This window comes from Charadrius vociferus, unplaced genomic scaffold, assembly GCF_000708025.1.
Source record: "Charadrius vociferus isolate BGI_N301 unplaced genomic scaffold, ASM70802v2 scaffold15, whole genome shotgun sequence".
Lineage (NCBI taxonomy): Eukaryota > Metazoa > Chordata > Aves > Charadriiformes > Charadriidae > Charadrius > Charadrius vociferus.
The window spans coordinates 6,058,188-6,082,261 of record NW_009650064.1 but is presented as its reverse complement, the minus strand read 5'-3'; positions in this window follow the sequence as shown (position 1 = coordinate 6,082,261).

Genomic DNA, 24,074 nt, shown 5'->3' with positions numbered 1-24,074 from the left:
TCTCTACCAGCCTTTTGTGAATGCTTTGCCATGTGTTGTCTACATCCTTATTTCTATTTGCTGAGTACTGCTGTCTTTCCCTCATGTACAAAATGCAGGATTTCACCGAACGTGCAAGCACTAACGTCATGTGTTAAAGGGGGGCACCAACACAAGCAGAACCAAGACTCTTATTTTCACCAGGTTTTTTTTTCATACCTGAAATGCTCTTTTCCCCCATATATAATGTATGTAAGGTACCTTGAGCAGGATACAAGTCCAGTCTCTCTCTACAGGAGCTCTAGTTTGCTTTATTTCCACCTCTGTGAGCATAAAGTCATACAGGTCCCAGGGGTCAAAGCCAACATCTCAAGTGTCACCTGGAAACCACTGAAGTGACCCGTTCTTGGAAAGAGAATGACTCCATCATTGTGTGCTGTCATTTTTCCCATCAAACCCCAGCTCAATGGTACGATGCTTCCCAAAAGGCTGACATCTCACCCTGAGGGAAGTCATGCACAGATAAAAGTAAGGATTTGTGAAGAAACAGCTTGCTAAATGGGGCTGGGGAAACTCATATGGATGGAAATGGACTTTCAACTTCTCTACTGGGGAGCCCAGCATAGCTGAGGTCACTTTATGTGTGATTAATTTTTTTCCCTTGTATTATGATGGAGTGTGCTTTCTTTACTCCACTACTTTTGGTCTGTTTGATTTCCCATTAATTTTGAAGGCCCCTTTGTAGGCTTGAAGCAAATTGTGCCCTTCAGTGTTTGCTGAATTGGGGCTACTCAGCGCCTTTGAGGTCTGAGCCTTAGCATGGAGCTGAAACAGATGCTAAATGGTAAAATGCAGTCATTGTCTCAGTCCGGATTTTTGCATTATCATGATGTCTGCGTATTTCTCTAAAACAGTCATATGCAAGGGGATGCATTTGTCATTCTACTTATTCTCTGCTTCTCAATGTAGAAAATTGTTTCTCGGAAGTTTCCCACAGAAGATTGCATTTGATGGATTTACTCCAGAAATTTGGCCAAGATAAATTTTGAAAGTGAAGTCATAGTTTACACATGAAATTGCAGGTACAGGACCCTTTTTCAAAGCTTCATTGCCATTTAAAAGTTAAGTGAAGGTTTGTGCTTGTTTAATTTAGCTTCGATGATTGACTTAAAGGTATTTCTCTTTCTGGCTATGTTGGGTTGAGCACTGAGAAAAATGAGAAGGAATGCCTTACTGTGATGTATATGTTTATTTTTTTTAGAAGAAAAAAAGGCATTTAGGACTAAACACAAACCCAACAACAAGACATCTGAGATAAGTTCAGAGGGAGATTTTTGTCCCATCATCCTGCCGGAGTGCATTGTTCTGTGTATGGAATAAGCTGGTTGAACAGCCTGCAAGTCCTGCAGTTTTCCTGAGAGACAGAGGAAAAATATATACCGAGCAATTTGCTGCTAGGAGGACTGGCACCAGAAAGCCCTTAGTAACAGGTTTACCTTGCGAGAGGAGCTTCACACGAAGGGGGATGAAGCTCTGATGTAGCAGCATGTGTGGTTTGCTTGGATGACCTTGGTACAACTCCCTGCTGTCCTCCAGACCTCTTCAGCAAGGCAGAAACATGAGGAGGTCACTGTAAGGCAAGTGATGGTGAATGCCCTGATGTCTGCAGCTCCCGTGCTCCCACCCCACCGCAGGAGCAAGGCAGCAAGAGCAGCATAGCCTCTGCGCTGCCACCAGTTTTCCATTGGGCAGTGTAGTGCTACGCACATTGGCTCCTGTCAAGCCCTTTCTAAGGGACTCAACTCCCTTATAATATTTTTGAGATCTTTAGACCCTCAGGTCAAGCTCCAAATGGGTGGAAGAGTTGTGGCACCTGGATGGACACCAGAATACAACCCTCAGCCAAGTTAGGTGTCTAACTATGCTTTTTCCTTACTGCTGCTGTGCTTTTGCCTCTTGCTAGGCTAAAGCATATATTCCAGTAATAAGCATCTCCGTAAGTGGGTTGGCACATATCACTCATGAATTATTATGGGAAATACATCTGTGTCCACCAGCAAAACATCTCCAGTGAGTTTCTGTTAGGACAGGGAGGGAAGCGATGTTCCTGACTCCTAATTTCCTTATGCTGCTCCAGGTGAGCCCCTGCGCCCAGGAGGTGAGACTGTTGTCTTAGAAGTGCCTGAAGTCACTTTCCCCTAGGGATGAGCTGCAGTCCCCACCAGTCGTTCCTCTTGCTCTTTAGGGCAAGGAACAAGTAAAGTGCATGTTGTCTGATTTCAGGGAGTCCAACTAGCTGCTGCAGTAGCAGTGTAGATCAGGAGGAGATGGGTACTATCACCAAAACAACTTCCCTTCTTCCGCCAATTTGAGCTAATCTTTGAAAAGTGTTTCTTTTTCCTGTCACACCTTCTGAGTACTGACTTGCTAAATAGAAAAATGACAGGGAAATATGCTCTGCATAATCTATGGGAAATTAACATAGAAGTAACAAAAGTCACATTTTTCCCATGTTTTTTTGTTATGGTAAAATGGGACTGGATGGGAATCCTAAGTACACTTTAATAATTCCCAGATTCTAATAAGAAATGATCCAGCAGCTTGTGGTACTTAAGATTTCAGGAAAAGCAACAAATGACTTTGACTTCTTCTGATCCACATCAACAAGACCACAAACCACTGAACTCCTAAAAACTGGTGCATCCAGAAAACCTACTAGGCGGTTTTATGAAGGAGTCATTGTTTTTCAAAACAAAATGAATGTGGAAAGGACAATTTTTGGCAAATAATTATATCTGTAATGGAAAACGTGCTGGCTCATTAAACTACACTCTTAATCTTCCTCACTTATTTATCAGCTTTTGATGGAGCAGAGTCTGGGATTTATATTCTGTCCCATGTCCCATAGAACTTTTGTCCAGTAAAAAGGTCATCTGTAAATCTCACATAGGCAAGTGTAACATTTTCCTACCATAACATCATCTTAAAAAAAGGAGGAAAAAAAAAAAGACATGGCATTAAAAGTTAAAAGCTGCTGTAAACCTAAGGAAAATACATTTGTTCAGCTGAGCCCACATTAAGCTTGATTTGCTTCATTTGGAAACAGCTGAAACTGGGTAATCTTGAGCTTGTAGTGAGAAATATCAATTTAACATGTATTTGGTGTGCTCAGGGCTGCCCTGCTCTAATTAAAAATACACTGTGTTTTTATGGCGGTATTCTGGAGGCTGTCTTGATTTGCTGATGAATGCTGACAGGGCTATTAAAGCTGTGAAACAACATCACTTGAACGTGGCACAAAATGAAAGGAAAAGCACTGCCATACTGCTCTTGGGTGTTATTATCCTGATTAAAATTGGAGCCAAAGTGAAAATCATCCCTGGGCTATGCATTTATTTATTTATTTATTTATCCCTTTAAAATGACTTCATGGTATTGGTAGCTGTGTTTCCTGACAGGAACCCTTAAGGCACTGTGATTAAGTGAAGGAGCATTTCTTATTAACCCCTCTTGTTTGTGCCTAGAAGTACAGATGAAGAATAACAGAGTGTGCTGTGTGTCAGTGTGAATATGCAATACGGAGAGCTGGACGGGACCCTGACTATTAACGTTTCCTGACACTGTTGGTTATTAAAAATTCTTTCCTCAGCACAGTTTTGAGAAGCGTGTCAGCAGGCCTTTGTAATTCAACGGGAAAAGAGTCACCTAGATAGAGCATGGCCTTTAATTTGTCCCCTTAAGTTGGCCATGACAAACTATTAGACAAAATGTCTATTTTCCCATTATTTGCCATGTTTTCAAAAATTTAGGAGTCATTCAGACGATGACTGGACCCACAAGCAAAGCAGCCAAGCCAGAGCCGTACCAGCTCAGTGTTTCGGGGCCACATCAAACATCTCTTGGTTCTTTCTGTGTGAGATGGGGGAAGAGACAGGTCAAAAATAAAGTGGACTTCTTTGCACGAGGTCCCAACCACCCTTTTACTCTATATGCATGGATATAAAGATTATAGGGTGGTTTTAATGAGCCTTTTTTCCTGTGGACTACCGTCTTCCACCAGCACATGAGCAGGGCATGTGGCAGGGCGGATCACGGGCAGAGGTCTGAGCATGGCTGGGGAGCTGGGGGCCAGGAGGGATGCTGGCTGGAGACACGGCTGGCACTGGGAGTTGATGCTGCCTTCAGCCCCGAGGAGAGGAGGCCTCCTCCCAGCCTTGTAAGGAACAGGACGACTAGATTCGCCTGATAACCAATGTAGAAGTGGGAACAAATGAGCGCTCCTTTTCCATCCAATCAAGATATCGAGCTAAAATTAACTGAGGCACAAAGGGTTGTGAGGAAAAGGAGCATTTAATTGTCTATACACCAGTGCTCTGAACCTGGTAATAAATCTGGCTGTGTTACCATCACTGGATGCTGCCCATAGGACTCACATGCCTGGAATGCAAAAGTCCCTGAACGTAACCTATTTAGGAAGAGTCAAGAGGGGAAAGGGAATGGCAGGCTACGTAAAGCGGGCTGTTATCTCTCTCTGAGTCACTGGACATCCTCTCCCTTCCCCTCTTCTCCCCTGCTCCCCCCTGCGCTGTTTGCACTCTGGTTTCGGGGGAGTTATGGTCAGGGAACGTGGTGCTGGGAGAAAACAAGGGGGAGAGCGGAGCATGACGGCACAACCAGCTGCTTTGGTCCCAGCAGCTGGCAGGTTTCCCTGGAGCGTGCACGCCTGTGGCTGTACAGCATGAAATGTCCTTCACCCAGGTACCGGCATCGGATAGAAAACTGTCCCAGCAGATGGGAGCTCCCAGCTGACACAGCTGCTTGGGGCTGGGCTCAATGTTTCTGCACAGTGGAGAAGGGATGGATGGGCAGTGGTTTTATCCTTAGTGTCTGCTGAAACTTTGACAAAAGAATTTGTGTGTGTTGCTTGTCATTGCACATTCCTGTGTAGAAGAGTGGCTTTGATGGTGATGCGGCATCCAGCTCTGATGCTCCTCTCTTAGAAGGGGCTACCGAAGCCTGGAGATGGCATAGAACAAATCCACTCAAACTGTTCCAGTGTTGTAAGGCAATGTCTTATAACAACAAAAATTAAAATCTGAGCCTGCAAGGTATTATGTGATGTAGCTGTGCATGGAAATGAGTCTGGGTACGTCTCTTGTAGTCCTGTATGCCTGGCGTGGTTCACATGAGGTCATGAAAATGACATTGAATGCTTTTCTCTGAGAAAACAGGAGGTGCTTCTAATTAGTTTTCAACAGAAATCACAAAATCACAGTGATGGTTTTTTTTAATGCCTCCCTATACTGTGTGCTGGAATGAAAAAGCCCGTAAGATGCTGGAAGTTTCCATTTGAATGACATGCTGGGTCCCCTTCTGTCAATGTTAAAATACTGTAGACTTTTCAAGATGTACTGGATTTTAAACAATTTAGCAGAACTGAATAGCACATCAGATTTCATCATAGTGGATAGAAAAGAAATAATCACAGAACTATATACCATAATTAGACCATAAGCAGGTTATAACCAGATTACTATGTGGAGATAGAATAAACTCTGACACGTATTCTGTAGTATGCTAACAGGCTTGATTTTAAATAAGAAATAAGAAGTCCAAAACCCTGATAATAGAAATAAAAAATCACAGGAACGAATTGATGTCCAGAACAGCCAAAGACAACAGGAAAGATGTTTGAAAGCTTAGGAACAAAAAGAATATTGGCCATTGAGAGGAGAAATTGAAGAAGTTTAAATTATAATGGAGGAATAAGAGACGTGTTAAGCAAATACTTCTGTTATGTATTTGGGGAAAAGGCACGTGAATTAGTCACATTGCATGCTGATCCTGATACCGAAACACTTTCCAATCCAACAGTTTCTCAGAGGATGTTTAACAGCAGCTACTAAAGCCAGACATTTTAAAATCAGGAGGTCTAAATAATTTGCATCTGAGAGTTTTCTAAGAGCTTGCCGAAGAGCTCTTTGGATGATTAATGATACTTTTCAGGAAGTCTTGGAACAGTGCAATGTTTTAGAGGACAGAGCAAAAATTAAAGCTATACCATATTAAAAGGGGCAAAATTACAGCCCAGGTAATTTCAAGCCTTTTGCCTTTACACTGATCATGTAAAAAAACAAAACCAGAATTGTTGATGAAAGTCTCAATTAATAAAGAATGGAGAAAGTTAATATAATTAATCCCAAACCAATAATTTTCAAGGAAAACCCATGGAACTAACCTGTGGGGATTTTTTTTTTTTTTTTAAATATATATATACTTAGAAGTTGATTGAAAAGCAAGTAATGTAAAATGTTTGATTTAGTACTGTGCAACATTTTAATCAAGAACAATGTAATTTACTCCCTGGAGTGTTCTAGCTGGATTAGATGCCATAGTATCATAATAAATGGATCATCACTGCTGAATATGTCTATTTTTTGTTGCGTCTTGTAGCTCTGGGTCCTGTCTTCTTCAATTTTTCTAACTGAAGACCCGAAAGGAAGTAATTGCAGAGAATGTGGAGATTGGGAAGGGGTAAGTAACAAAGACAGGTGGCTACTAAAAGAGACGGGTCTTCTGAATCAGGCACACTGGTAAAGGTAATGTCACACTTCTGGGAAAACATCAAATGAGCCTTGCTTAGGAGATAGGTAGCTCTGACTTGTCAAAAGTAGCTCTCTAAAGGATGCTGTCAGGCAAGGTAATCTCCCACATAAGCCTGTCGGATCCTTCAGTGTACAAAGAGGGTATGTATCATAGGGAGGTACAGGGATATCGGAAGAGGTGAAAGATTAGATCTTCTGGCAAAAGACTCGTGGGATTCAATTTGATTATTTTAATCAAAAGAGAAGGTAGAATTTAAGGTAAAGCCTCAAGGTGCTCTCTGTAGTTAGAATTGAGGGTTATGTTGCATGAAGGCTCTGGTTAACCAGTGCTAAGAGGCAGAACTCTGGTACGTTATGGGACAAAACAAACGTGACACAACCTAAGGACTGCGAACTGCAGCTTGACAGCTTTGGAGTAGAAATAGGGCTCAAATATTTTCAGAGAGTGGTGTTAACCATTTGAGCTATATTACATGAATGTGGCACATTTACTTCAATGGACACTTTAAAACCAGAATTTTTAAAAGAAGACGTGGTCTCATTCAAATAATTATTGCAGGGAAATTTTACGTGTTATTTTTATAGAGAAGATCAAAGCAGAACATAACAAACCACACTGCTGTAATAAATATATGAATCTACTGGATGAATAGCTGAATTTATAATGCTGTCTGGGAGGCTGGGACTGATAGGGAAGAATTTGGAGAAAGGGGTGAAAAGCTAAGGAATCTGGAGAGGCAAAAAGAACATCTGTTCTGACTGAATGAAAGGTTTTGGGTCAACTGAGGTTACGCTGAGTGTCAGTGACCACCAGAGTATGCTGTGAAGCTTTGAATGGACCCGTGCTTCCCACATTTTGCTAGTCCTCCCTTGTCCAGAGAAAATCTGCAGCGTACTAGTCCAGTGCATGTCTGATCCCACCTTGGTGCAATCCCAGTGCAACAGGTAGGGCTTATTCTTGCTCTGGTGTCGTCTTCTTCCCTCATGTCATAAGGCAAAGGGCTGACTCTGAAGCCTTCATTCCCACAAACGGTAGCTAACAGGGCTACTGATACCATGTTACTTACCTTTTTCTGTCTCTTAAAAATCCAAGCTAGCAAACAATCAGTCAGCCTTAACCCCATCCTAATCACTCGCATAATTTTTGAATTTACTGAATCACTTTATTGAAAGAACAGCACCTAAGGCCGAACAATCAATTGCTCAAAATCTTGGAAACACTGGGAATAATTTGTCTCCCTTGAGTCTATGTGACATGAGGTGATATATATTTGTTCGTGATTTCCATGAAGCAGTACAGCATTCAGGGCACAGTATAATCATGCCCGAGGTGGATCAGGGTTTTGCAAGGAAGAGGACTCTTGTCTGTAAGCCACCCACTTCTCTGGCTGCAGAATCTAGTAAACTGGTGTAAACGAAACAGCTGACTGTAGGAAGAGAAAGGATAGTCCTGTGATAAGGCAAGCTGCATGCTGCTCTGAAGAGCTGCTTTCTACCTTTGCCTTTGCTACAGGACATGTCCCAACTTTAATCTTTTGCAATCCTCACATGACTTGAGTGGAATTCTCATGGGTGGCAGTTTGTAATCTACACTGGCATACAGCAAGAGGGAATAGAGTGATTTTCAGCTAAGCATCAGGCACATAGCTATGAAATAAGTTAAGCTACAGAGTTGCATCTTTAGGGAAATTGTTGGAGACTGTCACTTGTTTGAAGACTGTCACTTGAGATTGCTGTCGCATCCAACCAGGTAGTACTGAAGAAGCTCTTCTGTAGGAGCATCCTGTGCTGTCAACAAGATAGAGCAGGAGAATTAATAGCTCTTTCTATGTGCTGTGATTTGAGTTTTTTACCTTTTTTTTTCTTTTCAGTGATGTGAAGGGGCTCTCCTCATGTGCAGATGGGCATATGCTTGTATATGAAAATGATTGGTTAATAGGATAGGATAGGATAGGATAGGATAGGATAGGATAGGATAGAATAGTTCCACTTGGAAGGGACCTACAATGATCATCTAGTACAACTGCCTGACTGCTTCAGGGCCTGACCAAAAGTTAAAACGTTGTTAAGTGCATTGTCCAAATGCCTCTTAAACACTGACAGGCTTGGGGCATCAACCACCTCTCTAGGAAGCCTGTTCCAGTGTTTGACCACACTGTCAGTAAAGAAATGCTTCCTAATGTCCAGTCTAAACCTCCCCTGGTGCAGTTTTGAACCATTCTCATGTGTCCTGTCACTGGATCCCAGGGAGATCAGAATCTCCCTCTCCACTTCCCCTCCTCAGGAAGCTGTAGAGAGCAATAACATCACCCCTCAGCCTCCTTTTCTCCAAACTAGACAAACCCAAAGTCCTTAGCCACTCCTCATGGGACATTCCTTCCACCCCTTTCACCAGCTTTGTTTCCCTCCTCTGTATGCGTTCAAGGACCCTCATATCCTTCTTAAATTGTGGGGCCCAGAACTGCACACAGTGCTTGAGGTGAGGCTGCACCAATGCTGAATACAGTGGGATAATCACCTCTTTTGACCGGCTGGTTGTGCTGTGTTTGATGCCCCCCAGGATGGGTTTTTCCCTCCTGGCTGCCAGGGCACGCTGCTGACTCATGCTGAGCCTGCTGTTGACCAGCACCCCCAGCTCCCTTTCTGCAGGGCTGCTCTCCAGCCACTCCTCTCCCAAATTATACTTGTGCCTGGCATTACTCCATCCTAGGTATAGAATCTGGCATTTGGACTTGTTAAATTTCACACCATTAATCATTGTCCAATGCTCCAATCTATCTAGATCCCTCTGCAAGGCCTTTTGTCCCTCAAGAGAGTCCACAGCACCTCCCAGTTTGGTATCACCAGCAAACTTGCTTATGGTGCATTCAACTCCTGCATCCAGATCATTGGTAAGTATATTGAGCAGAGCTGGCCCTAGAATTGATCCCTGAGGAACACTGCTGGTGACTGGTCGTCAGGCAGATGTAGCCTCATTCACTACAACCCTTTGAGGTCTGACCTTCAGCCAGTTCTTTACCAAGTATGCCATCAACCTGCTCATCCCACAGTTAGACAACTTGTTCAGAAGGATGCTGTGAGGGGCAGTATCAAAGCCTTACTAAAATCCACCGCCTTCACTTCATCCACTACTCAGGTGACCTTGACATAGAAGGATATGAAATTAAACAGGACTTTCCCTTTTTTAACCCATATGGACTGTACTTGATGATTGCATTATTCTTTACCTGCCTTTCAAAGAGCACTTCATTTTCCCCTGATGCAACTCTTGGTGTCCATGGGAAACCATCCATGCTACCTACAACACTTTGAACATCCGGCTGTGCTGGTTTTGGCTGGGATAGAGTTGATTTGATGCAATCCAGAGGGATCTGGACAGGCTGGAGAGGTGGGCCCAAGCCAACCTCATGCAGTTCAACAAGGCCAAGTGCAAGGTCCTACATCTGGGTTGGGACAATCCCAAGCACAAACACAGGCTGGATGGGGAATGGCTGGAGAGCAGCCCTGAGGAGAAGGACCTGGGCGTGCTGATTGACGAGAAGCTCAGCATGAGCCAGCAATGTGCGATCGCATCCCAGAAGGCCAACCGTATCCTGGGCTGCATCAAAAGAAGTGTGGCCAGCAGATCAAGGGAGGTGATCCTGCCCCTCTACTCCACTCTCGTGAGACCCCACTTGGAGTACTGCATCCAGTTCTGGAGTCCCCAACATAAGAAGGACATGGACCTGCTGGAGCGTGTCCAGAGGAGGGCCACGAGGGTGATCTGAGGGCTGGAGCACCTCTCCTATGAGGAGAGTTTGAGAGGGTTGGGGCTGTTCAGCCTGGAGAAGAGAAGGCTGAGGGGAGATCTTATTGCGGCCTTCCAGTACCTAAAGTGGGCCTACAGGAGAGCTGGGGAAGGACTTTTTACTAGGGCATGTAGTCATCCCTGCCCCGTCCCTGGAGCTGTTTAAGGCCAGGCTGGATGGGGCTTGGAGCAACCCGGTCTAGTGGGAGGTCTCCCTGCCTATGGCAGGGGGGTTGGTACCAGATGACCTTCAAGGTCCCTTCCAACCTAAACCATTCTATGATTGTATGATTTTCTTCACAGTAGCTAGTATGAGGCTATATTTCTTTCTTGTGCTGCAAACAGTGTTGATAATGCAGGGATGTTTTAGTTATTGCTGAGCAGTGCTTACAGACCGTCAAGGTCTTTTCTGCCTCTCACACTGCCCCACCAGAGAGTAGGCTGGGGGTGCACAAGAAGGTGGGAGGGGACACAGCTGAGACAGCGGACCCCAGCTGACCAAATGGATACCCCATACCATATGAGGACGTGCTCAGCAATAAAAGCTGGAGGAAGGAGGAAGGGGGAGGATGTTCGGAGTGATGGCATTTGTCTTCCCCAGTAACTGTTATGCGCGATGGAGCCCTGCTTTCCTGGGGATGGCTGAACACCTGCCCACCGATGGGAAGTAGTGAATGAATTCCTTGTTTTGGTTTGTTTGCATGTGCAGCTTTTGCTTTACCTATTAAACTGTCTTTATGTCAACCCACGAGTTTTCTCACTTTTACCCTTCTGATTCTCTCCCCCATTCCACCGGAGGACAGTGAGTGAGTGGCTGCACGGTGCCTAGTTGCTGACTGGGGTTAAACCATGAGAGTGGCTCTTAAGAAAATTGGAAATGAGCTGCTAGGGACATATATTTAGATATTAATGAGAAAAATAGAAGCCTCAGGCTGTCTTTAAGAATCAAGGTGCCTTTATACTCCCAGCTGGCCTACAGGATGGCTTTTCACTAAGATGCCTGAGGCTTCAACAAGGTGGTAATCTAATCCCATAAATAATAGATTTGTTAATTATGTCTCCTTTCTTCCTTCTGTGATATAGTATCCAAATTATTATCCAAGCCATTCTAAATAGGTTGATTATGTATTTCTATATCTTAGCTGTTCTGTGACTTTTCTGGTTTCTACTTCGATCACTGCACAAACATGGAACAATAATTTAAGAATTTTTTCGTTTTCTCCTATTAAGAGTTGGTTTCCTCCCCTATATCTTTCACAGGTATTATCAGTGGATCCTATTCACAGTGAGGATACGACAGTGTATCCTGGGAGTCATTCTGGCACTCCAGGAGATGAGGTCTTGCCAAGAAATGCAGCCATGGATGAAAGTGGAGACAGGAAATGATTTGCCCACAGCTCCCATGAGACCCTGTTACAACAGCTCAAAGTGTTTTTTAATATATATTTTGTATTTTATATACTTATTATTTTTTTGTTTGTTTTGACAGTGTTTTGTTTTTGTCCATTTGCTGAACCTCTTTTTCTAATGCTTTCGTTTACCATTAAAATACCTTTTCTGTAAATGTTAATTTAGTCACAGCCCCCAGGCTTTCCACTGAAATCAGTTGCCTGTTGGTGAAAGGGAAGGGAACACTGAAAAGACCTGTCTGCAGAACCAGCTCCTTGTTACAAAACTACAAGCCCAGAATAGTAACTTAGAAATATTTTCTTGGGCTTTTCAGGCAAACCAACAACTTCTTAGGTACTGGGAAATGGTCCCAGGTGCCACAAGATTGAGATGCCAAAGTTTCATGCCAGGGGATAAAGAAGTGCTTGGACAATACAGCAGGAGGTTCCTTATACATGCACCTATATCAACATTAACCAGCAAAGTGAAACCGCCTTTGGAGATTATTTAGACAGGTCTGTGCTGTGCCCTGTGATGCTGAGTTTATAGAAAGGGCCAGCCAGAAAAGCACTCTACACCCAGATATCATAACAAAAGTGACACCCAGGGTAGTAAAATAAATATTTAATTTCTTCGTCTTCCCATATCCACCTCAGACATCCAGCTAACTCTAATAATACTTTACACTATAATACTTTACAAATACGAGTATTCTAAATTAATATAAGTGTTTTGATAGATACTTGGGAGTTCATTTTTCACTCTGTGCCCATGATGGCTTTCCAGCTATGGAACAGAGTACTGGGAGATGGCTTTTTGCATGCTGTAAATGTATCAAACCTAAAAGCCAAAGTAGCTTTTGAAACACTAATAATATCACTCAGTGCTTATGTTACTCTTTACATCTTCAGAGCCTTTTACAAACAGCCATAAATGAAGTATGGTAATAGCTTTATTGTATTGTAAACCTGCTTTGATGTTCCTCCTGCTGCTTCAGCAGGTCTCATCCTGGTGCCTGTGAGAACAACGCACTGATGCTTCAGATGACTTTGGGCTGCGGAGAGTTATGGTTTTCCCTCTATGTCCCTCAAAGGCAGATTAGACATTGCGTATTAAAGTTTTGGAAAGACCCTGCCAGCAAATGGGGCTTGATATGGTAAGATGCCTTGTACTCAAGGGGCTCCCTCCTCCTCCTACTCTCACCTGTGCTTAGACCATAAGGTCTTTGGGTGCCAGCCAGCATCTTTCAGCTGGGCAGTGTCCAGGGTAGTCTTGGCGCATGCCTTGGAGCTCGTAGGAATGTAAACATGAGTTGCTATAAATTGCCATCAAGGAAAACTTTTTCAGATGCTGATAGTGGCAAAAGTCATAGCGCCTTACACAGCAGGGGACATGCACATGGTTTGGATCCCACTTTGGGGCTCAGCTGTTCACCATCACCCCTGCTCTTGGTCTGCAGAGGTGTCCCCCATTCCCGCTGTCCAAACCGTGAATGGAGGAAAAAGGTCAGCTGGAGCAGGGGAGAAACAAGCAGGGTTGGAAGTGCACAGCAACCCTTCAATTCCCCAAAGGCTCTCTTCCGAAAAGGGAGGCTGAGATCCACCTCTGAGTGTGCTTCCCTGGGCTGTGTCCTTCTCCCACCTGCAGAAGTGTGTTCTTGCTGGGGGAGGGAACTGATTTTGGCAGCTTCCCCCTCCTGAGGTCCACAGGTGCCCCCAGGACATGTCCCAGCCAGCACTGCTCCTCTGTGACAAAGTGTGTCACCCCAGGTCCTGGGGCCGTGGTGCCACTGGCCTCGGCAGGGGCTCTTCTCCACAGCAGCTGCTGCAGCCCCTGCTCTGGACCGCGTGAGCATGATGGCGAGGCTGCCGCGTTCGCATCACCGAGAGTAAACTGGATGTCAAGTACATTTCCCATCTGGCATCTATTAAAATAATGTGTGCGTGTGTGTGTGCACGCGCGCGCGCGCGCCTGTGTGTGTATAAAATGCGGACACACTCTCTGATTTCAAATATAGAACAAAATGCATGTTTTAAATTATGTTTTAATTTTGGCTCTTTTGTTAACTGGAAAGATCCTTTATTTTAGAGTTTGTGCAAAGTATTTTACTTAACATATTATCTGTAACAGATTGCATAAGCATGACTGTTATCTGCGTTAGTCATCACTTTAGACCATGGAGTATAACTCATGGCAGTCTGGTTTTAATGAATGTTTGAATTAACCTATACCTAATTTCTTGTGTTTTAAAACCTAAATCTCATTGAAAGCTGAGCTTTGTTTACTTCCCAAAATTGATCTGAGGGCCATTTGGAACACTTAGTGTATTCTAAAATGTGATCGTATCAACAATACACGCTCGAGTTTGTTTTAAAGTGAGTTTTTCTTTCCTAGTTTACATAAATCATTTAAAAAAATCGTTCACTTTTTTGGATCATAATGTACTCACTTGGCTTTTAGACCTACATAGCTCACGGGCCAATTTTTCAAACAGGATTCTAAAGCTATTTGTGGATTACTTTCTGTTTGCTACTTGTAATCTGCATTCCTGAGGCAAGCATGCTAAAATGACTGAGGATTTTCATCGAGCTAAGTGATTATACTAAATAGGGCAATTTTGGGTGCTCTTAGCTTCTGTGTTTAAAAATACAATGCAGAAGAAACCAACGCCGCATTTTCTGTTAAACCACAGAGGGCACTGTTTGTTCTTAATATAAAATGAGCCTATTAAACAGACTCTTGTCACTCTTCATTAAGCAATTAACATTAAGAGCTTAAATTTAACCTCATTTTTTTTTAAATTTTTTCCTTCTTTGATTTCAAAATTGTCCAGGTGTATTATACTGATGTTCTTTCAGTGTTTGGTACCAAATATTGCCTTGGAGTGTCTCTCCTCTCTTTACTGGTTCATCACACTATGTGGAGTCGGATAGGGTTAAGGTATTGAAGAAAGGGAGGCAGGGCAGCACTGGCAGCAACTGGAGTCCTCACTCTTCGTATTTTTCCTCTGGTGCTTTCAACCAGGATGCAGAAGAAGAAATACAGTGACTGAGTTATGTGAGGTTGAAAGTCAATTGGCCATGCCAGTTTTGTGATTATTGTTTATTTATCTACTACTTGAAATATTTTTAACAAAACATGATGATGTTTTTAGTTTTCTCAAAAGAAAAAATCTTCCGAAAATCCTGACACAGAAAAAGCAATAGCAAAAGTTACAGGGTTTGATAAAAATAAAGATTGCTTTTTTCTAATTCCTTGATTTTGTTTGTTTGTTTGTTTCTCTGAAAAAATGCTGAAAAAATATCAGAATTCTGTGCAAAACAAATTTGGTACTTGTCTTGGAGTTGTGTTGATACAAAGTGACTCTAGATCATTGTGCAGAGCATCACACACAGACAATATAAACTGTTTATAACATAAAAATCCTAATAGATTAAAGGAAAGAAATAAAAATGTAGAAATTGAGTAAACTGTGAACATCAGATTAGCAGAAAGATTCTTGTTTGCTTGTGCTTGTGTTAACTGTTGTGCAAGTTTGGGACATCTCAGAAGCCTATGAAGTATTACTTATTTTACTGTTGGTTCAATCAAAGGTGTACCAGTCCTTATTTTATCAGTTCCTTTCTCTCTCTAACAGTGATCCTTATGAACTTTGCTGGTTAATTTAATTTCTCATTCGCTTGAGGCCTGAATAACTTCTGGGGTTGTTTTTTTTCCATTTCATTTCCCCAACCTGTGCATGAGGCCAGTGCCAAAATCCATGAGGTGCTTTGCAGCTCTTGAGGCAGCACTGCGTGGTCTCAGCCAGACATAGCAGGTTTCGCTTTCTCAGTGCCTGGCCAAAGAGGGACCTGGATCAGTTAGGACACAAATGGTATTACTCGGTAGCTGCAAGCACTTGGAAAGGATTGAAGGAATTACAGATGTCTCTGGAAAACAGGTTTGCCCAGGATCCCCTGGTGGGGTTTGGGCAACTTGTGAATTGGTCACAGGTCCCAAGCTCATAGGTGGTTGTACAGAACCAAAACTTCAGATCTTATTTGTTGAAGGGGCAATAAGGGCTTATCGCTGTTTATCACGCTGGTTGACACCACTGTTTCTCTTTGAAGAACTGTAAAATAACTGAGGTTAGGAGGGACCTCAGGAGTTCCCTAGTCAAACCTCCTGCTTAAAGTTGTCCCCAGACCAGGTTGCTCAGGTCCTTACCCAGTTGGGCTTGAAAACCTCCAAGGATGGAGCCTGTACAGCCTCTCTCAACAACCTATTACAATGCTAAATTATCTGAGGGTGATTTTTTTCCTTATATCCATGTTTAATCCCTCTTGTTCCAATTTATACCTGTTGTATCTAGTCTTCCCAACTTGTCCCAGAACAGACCCTTGAGGAGCGCCTCTTCTCACCAGCCACTATGTAGGGTACTACCCAGTAACCACTACCCGTTGAAATGAAGAATCCAGCCAGTCTTTCCTCCATCTTGTAGTCCTGTCATCAAGACTGTAAAGACTCACTTTGGACATGAGGATGCTGTGGGAGACCATGTTGAAAGTGTTGCTAAAGGAAGCCTTTCCTCCTTTGGAAAGAGACTCATGAGAAGGGCGCTGTTCTTGGGGCTACATTTAAAGGGACAATTTGTAAGACAGCTAATGGAGACTGTCCAGAGAAATGGAAATTACTCTGCTGGTTTCCAGGGTTTTTCCTTTTAAAAAAATGAAACCGTGTGTTGAAATTCACTTCTGAGAGGTGTTCAATCAACTCATCCTTTGCTACAAAGTGAAGGATGAAAAATTTTCAGAGGTTTCTTATAAAGTATGTGGTAGTAAAGGCCTGAACTCTTTTTAAAGAAACTCGAATACGAGACTGTTCATACGAGCAAACAGGCAAACTGCTGCACAGCTGGAGTGTTGCTTTCTGCTAGAGACAAAGGCATTATCCTGCAGGTGAGGTTACATGCTTGTGTATGCATTTTAGGATTGGGTCTGCATTACCACAGGATGGTTATAAAAACATGTAGATAGTTCCGGAGAAGAATTTGACTTTTCAAAATTATTTTCCTGTACTTCTTTGCCTGTCTGATTTTCAAAACTGGAAACATAATCTGGGAAATAGGGCCACAAAGTCATTACAAAAGCCCTGCACAGCACAACTCTTGCTGTTTTTGGCTTTTCTCTCTCCTCCATATGCCAATTCATTCCTAGCTATGCTTATCAAGGGATCATAAGCATTTTCCATCTCATTTAATTTTTGAACCTGGAATTCAGTATTCTGCAACATAGAATATTGGAACTGCTTTAATTTGCTAAGTTTAGGCATATCCTGAATATCTAAATATTATTAAACATAAGGTTCCTTTGATTTTTCCTTTTAAGTGACATAGAATGAATTTGTAGAAGAGAAAGCAGTACTTAAGTTATCCATAATGCATCTGTTTATGTTTCCAACTGGTGTACTTTATCACCAAGTCATTGGTTTATATTATAAAATGATGGTTGTGTAATAAGTAGTTAGCAGAAACCACAGGCACGTCTTTGAAATAACACTAATGGCCATTTTTGATGAAATATATGAGACTCTGTGAAAATGATTTGATGAAGAAATGTATTTTCTTTACTTCCTGTTAACAGTGAGCATGTTGAAGCCCTTTAATCTCTGCTGCACAACTAAACATTTTTTTTTTTTTCTTATTTGGAATTATTTGAACTAGCAAGCACCGTTTAATAGTCAAGAAGCTTTAAAGCAAGTGAATTTGATCAGGGAAGCACTAATTAACAGTACAAAGTGAAAAAAAAGCGCATGTGTAATGGTTTCAAATAGAAATACAATTAGCTGGTAACCTTGGGAATTAGTCATTCTATACTCTTTCTATACTCATCTAGTTTATGGTACTGAGGATCCTTTTCTGCTGGCTGAGTTTGTATATGTAAGAATCAATAAATAATAGCAAATGATAATGCATGCTGGAAGGCCTCAGCATGATGACATTTTTAAGACTAAGATTTGCTCTGAAGGGATTAACTCTCTGGGTTTATACGAAAGGTGCAGCCAGTCCTTAGCAATTCACAACACTGCACATTGGATAAGTTTTCTGGCATCTCACAAGTAAATCTTCCAACCAGTTTCTAAGCTAAAATTAGATGTAAGTTGGATCCATAGTTAAAGATGTGATCCTTGGACAAGTTTAGCATTTATGTCTGTTAAATGCTCTTGCCTAAAGAAAGACACTTCCTCTACAGTTCAGCTGTAATGCATTGTGCAAGATGATATTTTGCATGGGGTACATTTGAAGAAATAATTTATAATTAAGTTGTAATGCACTGTTGTATTTAACTGCTGTTACAAGCAGTTTTGCTAATGCTACATATTTTCAATCTTGTCCTCAGAAAATTTTTCTAAACTTTGGCTATTTTTTCATGGGTTTTTCCCACCCAAATGAAGATTACTTGCATAATGCAGGGAGAGGGTTGTTTTGGGAAAGTTCTAACCAAACTTTTTCAGCTTTAAGAAATCAGTTCATTAAAATATTTGCTGGTTCATATTTTTGACATTTTGGGAAAAAAAATGCCCTTAGGGCAGAGACCCACCAGGCTTTCATATCAAGACTGGAAACATGGCCTTTGTTTCACGACTGGTTATCTTCATGACATAAATTTTGATTATATTACAAAGTTGTGAAAAAGCTCACGTTTGTATATGCTTAGCAGAGGCTTCTTTGACATAAGGAGCTAGAAAATAATTTTTGACTGGACATACCTTGATTTTCCTAGTTTCAGCCACCCTGCCAAGGGCAGGGCAGATGGAAGGCTGGGGCAGGTGGAAGTTGGAGAGGGAGTCTGGATGAAAAGCTGGGCAGCAGGACCTGGGGTTGTCAGGACAAGGGGACAGGAGTCATGAGCAGTGCAGGGAGAGGTTGGGGCAGAGGGACAGTGGGAAGTGGTGGTAGAGCATGGACGGGGCACTGGGGGTGGCAGGAGAAACCAAAAAGAGAGTGCTTGGGATAAGTGTTGGGAAAAGGGATGAAGAGTCAAGGGTGGAGAAAAATAGACCATGACAGGTCTGAGGCAGCAGAGAAGGATAAAACAAGCTTGGAGGTGAAGGACAGAAAAGTCTACACCAGCTAAAATCCTCCTATGAGAGAAAAAATAGAGGCAAAGATCCAGAGACTGTTGTTTGGTTTGTTTTTTTCTTTTCCCCATGAGGTTTTTCACTTCTAGTTTCATAGGTTTGAAACAATTCATTCTTCAAGCACCATCATCAAGACTGCAAAATGAAGCACTGAATAGCCAGTATTAAATGCAAATATTAAGGTCACATAGCCTTCATTTGGCCCCCTTTTTTTCCATATACACATCCAAATTACTTGCTCAAATTATCCATTTTCCACAGCGCCGACACTTCTTTTTGCACACAGAGTAAGTGTAAACTCTTAATTACTGAGCAGCTATTAACACTGCTGCATCCCTTCAATGCTCAGTGAACATGTCCCACACCTGATTTACTGCACCCCGTTCAAACCCGGCTCTGATGACGGGCACATTCATTAATGTAGGATTTTTTTCTAGGGATGGTAATGGGTGTGTATTTCTTCATATTAACCACTGCATCATTAAAACATTGGATTTTGTGATATGAAGGGGTTATTAAGTCAGTTGTAGAAGTGTGTAGATCAAATATTTAGGAACTGAGACCAGAAGTGATTATTTATATTGGTCACCCTTTCTGAGAAGGCGAAGATCGGCAGAGTACATAACGTTAGATGGACTTAGCTCCCGGGGACTTGTATCTGGTAATGCTTAGGAGCCAAGTGCCAAGATCTTCTGCCAGGTGCTCAGCACATGACGTCTTTGCAATTAGTGACCACATGTGAAATGTCTGGCTTTGAGCTGGTCTCCAAGTTTTCAGAATCTGCAAGCATGAACTTCTCCATTCTCTCGCCTCATTCATTTTTTAACGTCTTCAAGGAAGGAAGAAATCCTACAGATAACAGTCTTCCTTTCACAATTTGGATCCATTTCTAAAATGCGTTTGCCTTATGAGTTGAACGGGATAGGGATCCTGTGGTAAAATACCTGTATCTAATAAATAACAGTAAAATGCTAGTTAAATGTTAGTTATGCAGGCAAACTTATTTTTGATATTTCCTGACTGTTGAAAGCTTCACTACTTTAGTTTATTTTTAGCGAAATTAACCAGACTTGGGAGAAATAGCAGTTTCCTACAAGTTTTGTGAAGGCATCAATGGTCCTGCTGCAGGAAAGCCTAGAAGACCTGGGCTGCCCAAAGAGCATATGAAGCCTGCCCAGATCATCAGCCCCTGCTGTTTCTTGGTCTCTGGGCTGTTCCTCACAGCAGAGACAGAGGCTGAGATTATTTTGGTGGGGAGGGCAGGTAAATAGGGGACAAAGGACAGAAGGCTGTAGAAAAACAGTCATTAATTCTGTTGCTGGTGGAGCAGTGTGCGTGTAATGACGACTTAAGCTACAAAATCCTTAGGGTCTTAGAGGTGACTCTGCCATTCACAGCCTTTCATCTGCAGATAATGTGTATACAGTACTTTTGGGAGGGACGCTGCTAGAGGTTTCTCTTGCTTGGCCCATACGACCCCACCGTGTTCAGAGAAATGATGCAGGAGCACAGTCAAAAGTTTAGACACTGGGACTCAGGGCTCTCCATCCTATGACACGCTCCATAGACAATAATAAAGGTCCGAATTACCCGCAAGCTCCAGCCACTTTATACTCTTCAGGTGTGACCAATCTAATTCAAAGGCACATCAACTTTTTGGCCAGGTCTGGAAGTTTTACGTGCCTTTAATGCAGTAGTAAACCTGCTCATAAGAATGAAATTAAGCAAAGCAAGCTTTTAAATGAGAATTTTTACAGTTAAAGCATCCATGGAATATTGTCGTTAGGAGCATCAGGAGGTGAAAAATGCATAAAGTGTCTTTAAAAATAACTTTAATCTAATCTGGAACCAGGCCATTAAAATCATGCCATCATAACTAGATAATTATTTTGTCACACTATTATACCTTATTATGTAGAATGGTTAAGGACCTTGACCATGCATTTCTTACCTGTATGAATTTGGATTTTTTTTTTAAAGTATAAATTCTGTTTTCTTATTAGCTTGTTACCTATAAAATTCGTGGTTGATATTTTTAATTTTTCTCCAGCTAATGAGTGTTTTATCTGAGAATGCAGTGTAACCTTTCTGATCTCAATTAATATTATAGGATGAGTGTTAGGTTTATTAAAATACTTTCTAGGACAGATGAAATTTAGGATTTCTTGGATCTAGTTACGGAGCGGGAAATAATAGGAATAATAAACCGATGATGGATATTATTTTTTTAAACAGGGGTGCACTGACAGTGTTTCCATGTGTAGCCTTTGGACTATATGATCTGGTCAGTGTGGCCTAATGACAACAGGAGTTTTGCTATTTGACTTCCTTGCGTCCAGGGATTTTGCCCCATGTAATGAAGCATTTGTTATCCATAACTACTTCATTAGTGTGAAGATTCACAGGGAGGAGTTATAAGAACCTCCCTTGGTTCTTATCACTTGGTGATGCGGATGTTGAATATCCTCTGGGGAAAGAGATTGTCATTGAGAGAATCTTGTCCATGAGAATATGATGCGGGTGCTCCCTGGGGTGCTTGCATGAATAGGAAGGATTAAAGGTTCAGGTTTATAGCCCATTTGTCATGAAATCCTCTAATGATGACAGAAACTGTAGACTAGCCTCATATAGAATATCTATAAAGAGCAGAGTGAAAAGGATATAGTGAGGCAATGGTGCATGGCCCTAATTTTAGAAGTATTGAAAGTGGGAGAATTCGAGGAGTTTACGACAGTAACAGAATATTTGGGTTCGGTTTCCCTTTCTCCCGCCAGTGCATAACCCAAGTGCTAAATGCTGTGCCTTGAAAAGCCCATACGAGCATCTGGAGATACTCGCCCTCCCTCTGTGTCCTCAGCACCCTTTAGGAAATACAAGAATGTTAGTCCAAAAACCTAAAATAGCTCAAAAGCCACAATATGTAACAGGAAGAAAGCAAGAGAGCACTAATGCCCAGCAGCAGCTGGGATGCAGCTGGTGAGAGCACCGTGATGCTCCTGCCTGTCTGCCTTCGGCAGGATGGGGTAGCAGTGCCAGGGATTGCCGAGGCGCTTGCCAAGGGTGCCCGTCTCTTGGTAACCTGGAATCTACTTGGGTCCCCAGCTTGACCCTGGTCCCAAGGCATGCCGAGGCTGCAGGACTCCTTGGATGGTCCAGGACTGGTGCAGTCGGCTGCTCTGTTTCATTTCAGATGGAAATGTTTTGATTTTTCCCTCGCTGAAAAAATGTTGGAAATTCCAAATGTGCATTTCATATTTCAGCTGGAACTCGATGTCCCACAAAATGGAAATTCCCTCTCTTTGTCTAGCTGCAGCCTGGAAGAAGGGACCTTTGAGGAGATGCACAAGAGAGGTGTAGCCCAATCTTCAGAGGAGAAAGTGGGTGTGAGGCTCTGGGGCTGCAGCATTTCTGTACAAATAGAGGTGTATTTCCTAATCTGAACATTTCATGTTTTAGCCAATAAAAATACGCTCTTTGCATCTTTTTGCTGAACACCTGGAATTTTTCAAAGGGATATCTATACCAACCAGGTTTAGTTACAGCTCTGCAGAACACGAGTGGCAGACAGGGGTGAGGGAGTGAAAGCAAGGTGTTTTAGGACGCGAAGCAGCCCTCCTCTGCCAGGGTGCCTGTTTAAAGTATAAGCTTATATGAGCAAGGATAATCTTTTTCTGTATGTAGTGTGGTGTCCAGTGAGCTGTTACAAATCAGAAATAATCTGTGTATGCTGACTTGCCAGGCACAGCTTTTATACACCAATTTTTTCCATGTGAAATCAGAGCATGGTGTTATGTGTCTCCATCCTGGCATCACAGTGAAGTGTTACCTGCTGCCTGTGAGGGAGCAGGGTTACATGGCGTGGACATTATCTGCATGCAACTGCTATGTGAGCAAATGTGAGCAGTACGCCCATGAGAATCAGTTTGGTAAAAAAGAAAAAAAAAAACCACCACCACCAATTTGCCAAGAAGATTAAGCATAATGGCTGAGATGGAGCTTGTGGGTATTTATCAGATTATTTACCATGACAGGAGTCATACCTTACTTCTCGTGTTCTCAAATAACTCATGTCATCTCAAAAATATGACCCTGCAGGTACAGAAATTTTTAAGTGCCTCATTTGAAAATGGTCTGAAGGAACTTCCTGAACAGAAAGTGTAAAATATTTGTTCAGTGGGCTACCCAATAAGCTTTTCACTTCAGTAGTTTTTCCTGTTTATCCTAACAGATGTCCTGTTGTTTCTAAAATCTCAGAATAAGAAATACCCCCATTAGCTTAATTTAGATAGTTCGATTTCAGTGGTACCCACTGCACTTTGCATTTTATAATTTGCAGTTAGGAAGCAACATCTGGACCTATTCCAGTGAAAATGGGATTTCCTGCTGCTAATACATTTATTGTGTTTCCTTACGTAAATATTGTTTTATTATAGAAAGGAATCGTGTTATTAATCTTCACTGTGTGTCTGAACTGTTGAATCAGACATGGAAAACAAGGTCATTTCCAAACACTTGAGGTACCTAAGACCAGAAGTTGCTGCTAAGTGGCATCGACGCACTGGCTTTGAGTGGCTTACAGCCATTTATCTGTTCACGAGTCTGCAGGAGAGATGGAGCTTAGAGCACAATATCTCAATCTCATATTTGACATCCCTGGGAATGTAAATCTGTCCAGCTTACCATTGAAATACGGTACCTGGGGGCTTGCTGACTGGAACCATGGCTATTTAGTGAAAGAAACATACTCGAAATCAGATTGTTACTTGCACGATTACTTACTAGTCATGTTTTCCTAAGCAGATCGTCAGTGCTCTCCGTGAGCAGACGGCTCTTTAAGCAGCTATCCTGCTTGGTTCTGGGGGACTGGATTTGATGCATTTGTGAAGTTCGCTGCGTAATGTAACCCAGTCCTCAAAAGTTTTACTTTTTTACAGTCACAGTCAATTAAAGCTGACCTGGCAAGGGACCAGAAAGCCTCTGGGAGGATTAGCAGTTATTAGTGTCATTGCCTCTTCTACTGTAAAAGCGGTGGCTGTGTTACGAGGGGCCGAGCAGGCACGGCCCCGGCACAGCTCACCCCTGGGATCCGAGCAGGGAGAGGGAAGCTGCCGCCTGCGGGGATGCCCGGCTCCCAGCGGAGCCTCCTGCCGCTACCGGTCCCCACTGCCCTGGGTGCGAAAGGAGCCCCTTCGTGG